The sequence below is a fragment of the Hibiscus syriacus genome, unplaced genomic scaffold (assembly GCF_006381635.1).
Source record: "Hibiscus syriacus cultivar Baekdansim isolate YM2019G1 unplaced genomic scaffold, ASM638163v2 tig00005406_pilon, whole genome shotgun sequence".
NCBI lineage: Eukaryota > Viridiplantae > Streptophyta > Magnoliopsida > Malvales > Malvaceae > Hibiscus > Hibiscus syriacus.
In genome coordinates, this window is record NW_024062056.1 from 2,357,461 (window position 1) to 2,367,358 (window position 9,898).

A 9,898-nucleotide genomic window follows, 5' to 3' on the forward strand; every position below is an offset into this window, starting at 1 on the left:
AGCCATCGACAAGCTTTCAATGAGGGGATTCACTTGCCTCCCCAGAAAGGACAAAGTTTGTGGAGATCAGTTCTACCCAGACTTCTCAAATCCATTTCTGACACGAATGCTTTGCGCTTTGAAACGCCTGCCACTATGGATCGTAAGTTCTCTCTCTTATACACATATTTTAGGTACCATTTAAAAAGATAATTGGATTAAAGTATAACTACGTGAAATTTTAGAGTAATGAATCACCATCGTAGTTATTAAGTTTGTTTATGTTTCAACTGTTATTCCCTATTTATTTGTTTTAGAAAATATATTGATCAATTGCTATTTTTCAATTACTTCGTTTTTTATTGAGTTGGATCCATGAATCAATCCTTATTCCATGGTATTTAATATGTGATTAAGCTTTTTCTATTCTTATGCAAGTCCCTAAGGATTCCTAGTTGATCCGCGGTTTTTGTTTCTCCTTTCGCTGCCTATTTGTTTGTTTCGAAAACTATATCTATCAATTGCTTTATGTTCTAATAGAGTTGTATTGATCCATGAATCTATGTCTATATTCCTCCTATTGATTCTCTCCATGAATCTATGCCTAATTGTGTACTTGTGCCAATATTTGTCTATGCATTGATCTTGGATATTTTAGTTGTGTTATGTATTAGGTACATGTATGCAAACTTATGCTGACATAGGAGGGGTCAAAATCTAAAATACGTTTACCCCTGGTTTTTATGCAGCTGATACATATTTAGCTCCAGCTTACACAACTCCTGTGCAAGTTCTTCCACCTACTAATGAGAATACTAATACCACAGTAAGTGAGGTATCCTCAAGTTATTTTAGAAATTATCTCTCATCTCTTGGACTAACTATCATACTTTTTGAAGATTTTTGTTGGGATCAAAATGTTACAGAAGAGGAATTGAAACAATTCTTTTCAACAGTTGGAGAGATTGTATATGTCAAGATTCCTGTAGCCAAAGGGTGTGGTTTTGTACTGCTTGCAACCAGGTAAAATCTGTTGACCTTACTAAGAAAAATTTTGTAGTTAATTAAATATGCACAAATGTATTTTTTTTATTTGCCAATAAGATTTCAGAGATTCATGAGTTATAAATTCAAAATCAACACAAATGACATCATATTCCAATCTTAAACCCTCAAAATCCAATACAAACGTGGAGTTGATCGTATCTTTGTTGATCACCCGATGTCCTTGAGAAGGTTTGTATTTTGTTCTGCTAACCCTGTTTCCTTAACATGTTCTATTTTATTATTCTATTTCCTTACTTACACCAAAATGATGATTCAGGTATGGGGCAAAACTGGATAAAAAAATCTATGGCCCTAATGCAGGTGTGGACTACAAAGACAATCAATGGCGGTTTAGCTTGTTATGCCAGGCCGCTCTGGAGGCACACAGGGTTTTGAATTTAAACAACAACAAATATTTTTCAGGACCATATGGTATGGACTGTTCTTCTTTGGTCTTAAGATTGAAAGTTTCAACACATTTTTCCTGTGAAAAGTGCTTCATCTTCTGCAGGGGAAGATGTTATCTTTATAGCCAATGATTGGCACACTGGTATTCTTTCATGTTATTTGAAAAGCATGTACCAGTCAAGGGGTTTAGGGTGCTTCATCTTCTGCAGGGGAAGATGCTATCTTTATAGACAACATGTAACTCTTCTATGATTTTATGTATACATTTATTTATTTGTTTGTGTAGGCAAACTTTTTTTTGGCACAAAATTTGCACTTTGCTTTTCTCCTGGTGGTAGTGGTTTTGTTGAGTGTATAAGCGAACACATAAATTTAGTAACACATAAATATTAATTTCTCAATATAAAAAATTATGACAAGTAATATTTTTTCACAATAACAAATTGTAACAAAATGATTTAGTCACAATAATACGTTAAATTTAATCAAAGTAAAAAGTTATGTCAAATTTATTTCGTCATAATATTTTTGTCAAAAGAAAAAAATGTGACAAATTTATTTAATCAAAATAACAATTTATAACTAATATTAATTTCTCATTATAAAAATTTGTGACAAATAATATTCTTTCACAATAACAAATTGTAACAAATTATTTAGTCACAGTAAAAAGTTATAAAAAATATTTAGTGACGAAATAAAAGTAGTGAGAAAATAAATTTTGTTGTAATATATATTTTTATCACGAAAACCTTTTTGTTTGATTTTATAATTTAAGTTAATTGTGACGAAATTTACTCTTTGTGATTAAATAATTATTTTTATTTTAACAAATATTTTGTCTCTGTAACTTACATTTAGTGACGAAATAGCAACTGTGACAAAATAATTTTTGTTGTCTTATGTATTTTCGTCACAAAAACCATTTATATTTGATGCTTAAATATAACTTAATTATGACAAAATATACTTCTCGTGACGAAATAGTTAATTGATTGTGACAATTTTTTTATTGTGATTAGTTAATTATAGTAACGAAATTTCATTGTTATAATAAAAACTATTAAATAGTAACGAACACACTTTTGTCACAATATACTTTACATGACAAGGTTGTTCTAACAAACTTGGTAACAAATAAAATTGGTCAGAATAAATATATCGTGACAAATTTAGTACTTTTAATGATAAATAATTTTGTTGAAACAACCAAAATTTCTTGTAGTGTATAATTAGCTTAACAAACGTAGATCCACCCCACTTATCAATCGTAAGATTGAGTTTAGTACAAGCCCCTATCCTTTAGTGGAACGCTCCCTCAAAGGCTTGAATCGCCTTATGTATTCCTTTCCAGCCATAAAAGCTTTTACTTCCAATGAGTACATTTAGTAAATCCCCATATGAAAAGTATTTCATCAAAAGTACACATGATACCAAACACTTAGGGTGCTTAATCAATCGCCATATATGTTTCTCAATTAGAGCCATATTGAAGGGTCTAATATCGCGAAGTCCTAATACTCCATGACACTTAGGCTTACAAATTGTCAATCTTGCTACTAAAGGCTATCCACGTTCAGAGATCTTTCTCGACCACCAATATTGGTGCATTATGCTAGTCATCTCATTAAGAAGGTGTTCAAGTAAAAGATAACAAGACATTGCATATTTAGGTAACACTTGCGCGACTAATTTAAAAAACACTTCTCTACCCCATATGACAAAAACCTTTTTTTCCAACCAGTAACCCTAGTTGTAATCTTATCACAAATGTAACCAGACATCCTATTTTTATTTTTACCAATATAAAGAGGAAGGCCGAGATAGTGTCCCAGTGCCTCCACTGCTTGAATACCAAAAAATATTTTTCATACGATGTTGTTTCTCCATAAGAGTATTAGGATTAAAATATACAGTTGATTTATCTAAATTCACTCATTGACCAGAGGATGAAGCATACACTAAAAATATCTCCTTCATATTATTAGCTTCAACAATGGAGTTTTTCAAGAACACTAAGCTTTCATCTGCAAACAATAAATGAGAAACACTTGGTCCAACTTGATAAGCTCAAATACCCTTAAAGGTGGATACTTGTTATTCCTTATACAACAGGATAGAAAACCCATGTGTTACAAATAGGAATAAGAAGGGAGATAAAGGATTACCCTATCTTAACCCATGACTCAGAGAGAACTTAGAAGTGAGAGAACCATTAACGCTAGCGCTAAATACAACCGAGGTTACACATTTCATAAGTAGTCCAACAAAATCATCACTAAGCAACATAATACTCTCCAAGAAACACCATTTGACCCTATCATGGGCCTTCTCATGTACAACTTAAGCATTGATAACCCTGTAAAAAGGTTATATTATATGCCTTTCTAATTAGGTTATTGTTTGTTTTCAAGCTCATTTAGTTACATTTACTCTCATTTAGTTGAATTAATCATACTAGTGGTGTATTTTACCTGTTGGTTTTTAATTATCCTATAAATGATACTTTGATGGGAGAAATGTAGTGTTTTTGTGCTGATGTGCATGTGAATAGGGCTAAAAGAGAAAAAATGATTTGTCGTAGCATATTGGGTGAGGAGACTCAGTGAAATGCTATAGTATTGCGGACTGCGTTCCTGAGAAGTAATGGACAAAAAGGATGAAAATACTTTTATGGGAGCTGTCAGCCGTCCATGTTCACACGTGAATTCCTCTACCAACTTCCCTTGTGAGCCCCATTGCTAGGCATGCTTACGCCTTCACGTGAAGGGAATGATACCTTGGGTAAAAAGGGAATTTTGGTACAAAACCTAGGGATTCCCTTAGTATAAATAGTTTAGGATACCCTCATTTTAATATAGCTTTTGGAAATATGAGATAAAGGAGAGAAGAAAAGGGGGCAACACAAAACTTCCATTTTTTTCATTTTCTTCATCTTTTCATGGTGACCTCCACAACCAACCTCTAATGGGATAGCAGGCTAACTTTATATAGAAGCTAGCTTTGATAAGGCGGTTCATGGTGGTTCAAGAACGCTCATGGAAACACTTGGGAGTTCTATTCTACTTTTTTTCACTCATATTTGTTGTGGCTTTTGTAATGGAATGGATGATTATTGTGGATGATTTTACCCCCACCATGAACTAACTTATTTGGTGTGGGTTTGCTTTGGATGATTATGTGTTTGTTGAAATGAATAGTTTTATGTTTCCATGTTATATATTTGCTTTGCTCATTGTATTTATTTACTTAAGATCTTAAGAGCATTTGAGAGTTAGCCATCTTATAACTTTGAATCCTAATATCTATAGATTTTGGCGCGATCAACGTGAGCAATAAGGTTGAGCTGGGAAGCAAAACCCTAATCCTCCTTAGAGACAGGGAAATGATTTCAATGACTAAAAGGCACATGACTTAGTCAATAATATTATGTTACTGCTTACGCTTAGAGGTATTGTCATAGCATTTTACTGTCAGGGTCAATACTAGAGATAGCGTAGGAACACTTTTAACAAACTTTCTCGAGCAGTATATGCATGGAAGGAATGAATCATTCTAGAAGACAAGGCATATGACTCCTTAGTATACCCTACCATTTATTCTCGTTGTAGCTTGTTTGTGCAAGGTTATCTCATTTCATACTGATTCATGCAATCATTTTACTAGCATTTCATACTCTATACTTATCATTTTACCACAACATTTATATCAATTGTCCATACAACCATATATATATACATCAGAATTTGTAGTTTAGTGCATTAGCTTAACTAAAAAATCCATCCAATCCATGTAGAGATGATACTCACTCACTACTATATTACTTGTTCGATTATGATACTTGCATAGTTTTACGTGCCATAACATAGTACATCATACGCGCATAAAGTTTTTGGCATATTTGTCGGGGATTAAAAATAGGTTATTTTAAGTTTACTTTTTAAATTATTTTATTTCTTCATTTTGTATTGTTTTAATTGTTATCTTTGTTTGCATTGTTCAGGTGTTGTGTTGTTTCATGACCCGTAAAGAACCATGTACTGATTTCAAAACCAACAAACATAAATGCTACAGTAAATCTCAGTGATGGAGTTGTAGCTCATCCTCATGCTATTTGAGATTATTTAGCTCCCATCTTGGATGATCTCAGCCATGGTATTGTAGCTCCTAAGATTCAGGCAACCCACTTTGAGCTCAAACTGGTAAAGTTCGACTTGTTGGACTTGATTGGATAGTTTGGTGTTGCACCTTATGGGGATGCAAGACAATATATTCATGCCTTCTTAGAGGTTTGTGATTCATTTTGGCAGCAATGTGTGTATGAGGATGTGCTAAAATTAAAGTTTTTCCCATATTTCTTGAGAGATCGAGCAAGGGCGTGGCTTAAAGGAATTTCGTTCAGCTTAATAAAATCATGGACAAACATATGCAAGATTTTTTGTTGCAGTATAATCCATCCAATATGAACACTCAACCAAGGAATATCATTGCTTCCTTTCGTCAAATTGATGATGAGTCGATGTATGAGTGTTTGGATAGATACAAGGGACTCCTACATAAGTGTGTGAACCAAGGATTCCATGATTGGACATAAATTTTGATGTTCTACCATGGTGTAAATGCTTAAATGATAGTGATGTTGGGTTCTTTAGTAAATTGTAATTTGCTGGACAAATCACCCGAAGGAACATTTGGTATCCTTGATAGGATAGAAAACAATGATTTTCAATTCGCGAGACTAGGAATGGGAAGAAAAACTCAAGGGACATTCAAGTTGGATGCTAAAGACTTAGTTTCATCCCAACTTTTGGCTATCACCAACATGTTGAAAAATCTACAACTCCCTAGCAAAGTGAAGGAAATAAACGTTGCAAGCTCTTCTTCTATACTTTGTTATGGTAATCGCCATCTAAGCGAGTACCCTGAAAACCACGAGTCTAGAAACTACATAGGTAACTTTAACAGGAGTAACAAAAACCCTCACTTGAACACCTACGACCAAGGATGACGACAACATCTAATTTTTTTTGGGGAATCAAGGCAGAAATAATACAAGTAGCTCGAATTGACAGCATAACATGATTGAACCCCCAAGTTTTCAATATACCATGGTAAAATACAAACAAGGGTCAACATTTTCATCGAACATCAACTCTTTTGAAGCTAATCTATAAGGCTTTATAGTGACTACGAAGGCTCTATTGCAAGATAATGTTGTATCTATTAAAAGCTGAGGAGCATTATTAAAAAGTCAATGAGCATTATTGCAAAGTCAATGTTCATCTTTGAGAGCCTTGAAACTCAAGTGGGTAAAATTTCTACAACATTACATACACGCCCACAAGGCAGTTTACCTAGTGATACTAATATCACTAAGGCTCATGGCAATGAGCAATTTAGTGCATTCACCTTAAGGAGTGACACCTAGATCTTCAAAGATGCTAAGTTTGGTGGAGACACTCAGAAAACCTAGCCATGAGATTGTGCATGAAGATCCATAGATGCAAGAAGACGCGCATTCGATGGAGAACATGGATGAGGATTCGAAGAGTGCAACCAATGAATATAGATAAAATATTGCAACAACAAGATAAACCCTCACTAGTAGGTGTGGATGACCAAAGGTTAACTATCAATGTCTTCAATACTCTCAAATATATTGATGACTATGATGAGTATCAATCACTTCAAGATGTGGAATCTATGATTGAAGAGGAATATGTATAATTTTGATGCACTAACTTTTTGCTCAGTGATGATTACTTGAAACTCGATGAAGATGACGATGAGGAACAAAAGCAATATCCAAGGAAGCTACAACAGTCTAGCTTACTCATAGCTAGACCAAGTATGAAATTTGAACCTTAAATTTTACTGAATTTATTCTTCTCACACCCTCACTTGAGCATCCATCCACTTTAGAAGTGAAGCCCTTACTTTCACATCGTAAGCATGTTCATTTGGGTTGAAATGAGACTTTACCTATAATTAATGTTGTTAATCTTAAGCATGAGCAAGAAATTAGTTTTATTCATATTTTAGCTAAACATAAAAAGGCTTTAGGTTGGAGAATTATTGATTTGAAAGGCACTGAAAACCAAGTAGTTGGCCATCTTTCCAGGCTTGAAATTATAAAAGAACTAAGGAATGAATTTGAAATTCAGGATGAATCTCCTAATGAGAGACTATTATTTGCCACAAATATTTCATGGTAAGCTAAAATTGTTAATTTTCTCCTTAATGGTATTTTACTTCCTTGTTTGAATAGACAGGGAAATAACAAGTTCATCCCTAAAAGATATTCTCTTAGGAAAAAGTTCTTGAATTCTCAATATGTCTAGCATGTTGAAGCCAATTATTTTTTCAGAGTGAAACATTGCAATAGTCTGAGTCTATGCTAAACTTTTCCTTAGCATTCATTTTGTAGATTATTACTCATTACTTGAGAAAAAGTGATAGATTAAGTTTGGGGGTGTGATAACTCCATAAAAATACTATATTTTGTGCCTTTTTACCTAGGTTACTATTTGTTTTCATGCTCATTTAGTTGCATTTAGTCTTGTTTAATTGCACTAATCATACTTGTGGTGCAGCTTGCTTGTTGGTCTTTCATTATCCTATAAATGATGCTTTGATGGGAGAAAGATAGTGTTTTTGTTCTAATGTCCAGGTGAATAGGGCTAAAAGAGAAGTAGTGATTTGTTATAACATACTAGGTGAGGAGACTCGACGAAATGCTATAGCATTCTAGACTGTATTCCTAGGCAGAAAATGACAAAAAGAACAAAGATATTTTTACGGGGAGCTGCCAGCTACCCATGTTCACACGTGAATTCCATTTCCAACTGCCCTTGTGAGCCTCACTGCCAGCCATGTCTACCCCTTAATGTGAAGGGAATGATACCTAGGTTAAAAAGGGAATTTTGGTACAAAAGCCTAGGGATTCCTTTAGAATAAATAGTTAAGGAAACCTTCATTTTAAGAGAACTTTTAGGAATATGAGATAAGAGAGATAATAAAAGGGGCGGTACAAAACTTCCATTTCCCCCCTTTTCTTCATTCTTTCGTGGTGACCTCCATACCAAGCTCTGAGGGGATAACAAGTTAGGCCTTTAAGATAAGCTATTTTTGTTAAGGCGGTTCGTGGTGGTTCAAGAAAGATCACAGGAGCACTTGGAAGTTCTATTCTCCTTTTTTGTTTTTCACTTATATTTATTTGCGGCTTATTTGCGGCTTTTGTAATGGAATGGATGATTATTGTGGATGATTTATACCCCACCATGAACTAACTTATTTGGTGTGGGTTTGCTTTGGATGATTATGTGTTTGTTGAAATGAATAGTTCTATGTTTCCATGTTATATATTTTCTTTTCTCATTGTATTTATTTACTTAGAATTGTAAGAGCATTCAAAAGAGTTAGGTGAGATCAACCTAAGCAATGGGGTTAAGCTATAAAGAAAAAACCTAATCCGCCTTAGAGATAAGGTAATGATTTCAATGACTAAAAGGAGTAGGAATTAATTGATAGTATTGTGTTGTTGTTTACGTTGAGAGGTATTTTCGTAGCATTTTACTATCAAGTTCCTTACTAGTGATAGCCTAGGTATTTCATAGCATTCTAGATGACTAAATCATTTTTCCTTAGTAATTCTTTGACTTTATTGTTTTCCATAGCATTTCACACTCCACACTTATCATTTTTCCATATCATCCTTATCAACTATTTATACCACCATATGTATATACATTTGAATTTGTAGTTTTAGTGCATTAGCCTAACTTGGAAATCCCTCCAATCCATATGTAGATAATATCACTCACTACTATATTACTTGTTCGATTATGTATACTTGTACAATTTTACGTGCCATAACATAGTATATCACACACGCATCAAGCGATTCCCCCTTGTTAATCCCATTCTTTAAATAATTTAAATAGTGCACTAATACGTGCACAACAAGAATATTGTCTAAGATTTGTCTACTTGGGAGAAAAGCTATTTGGTTATCACTTATAAAACCATTCATGATGGGTTTTAAATGGTTCAAAGCACATTTGACACTACTTTGTAAACCACGATGCATAAGCTAATAGGCCTAATCTGCTTCATTTATTTAGGCTCATTTATTTTAGTTATTAAGACTAGAATAGACTTGCTAATCGAGCCATATCCAATTGGCCATTCAAGAGTTGCAAACACAGCGTAACCAGATAATCCCCAACAATATCCCAACAAAGACGACAGAAGCTTAACAAAAGACCATTATATCTAGAAGCTTTGTTGGGATGAATGCCATGAAAGGCAACTAAAACACATAGAAAGGTTTACATAATTCCACTTTCATATATGACGTTACCACTTTCTCAATAGCCTCCAAAATGCTAGACGCAAGACCTGGCTTAAAAGAGGTAAAAAAAATCACAAAAGTAATCCACAACTATAGCCTCAGTGTCTTTAT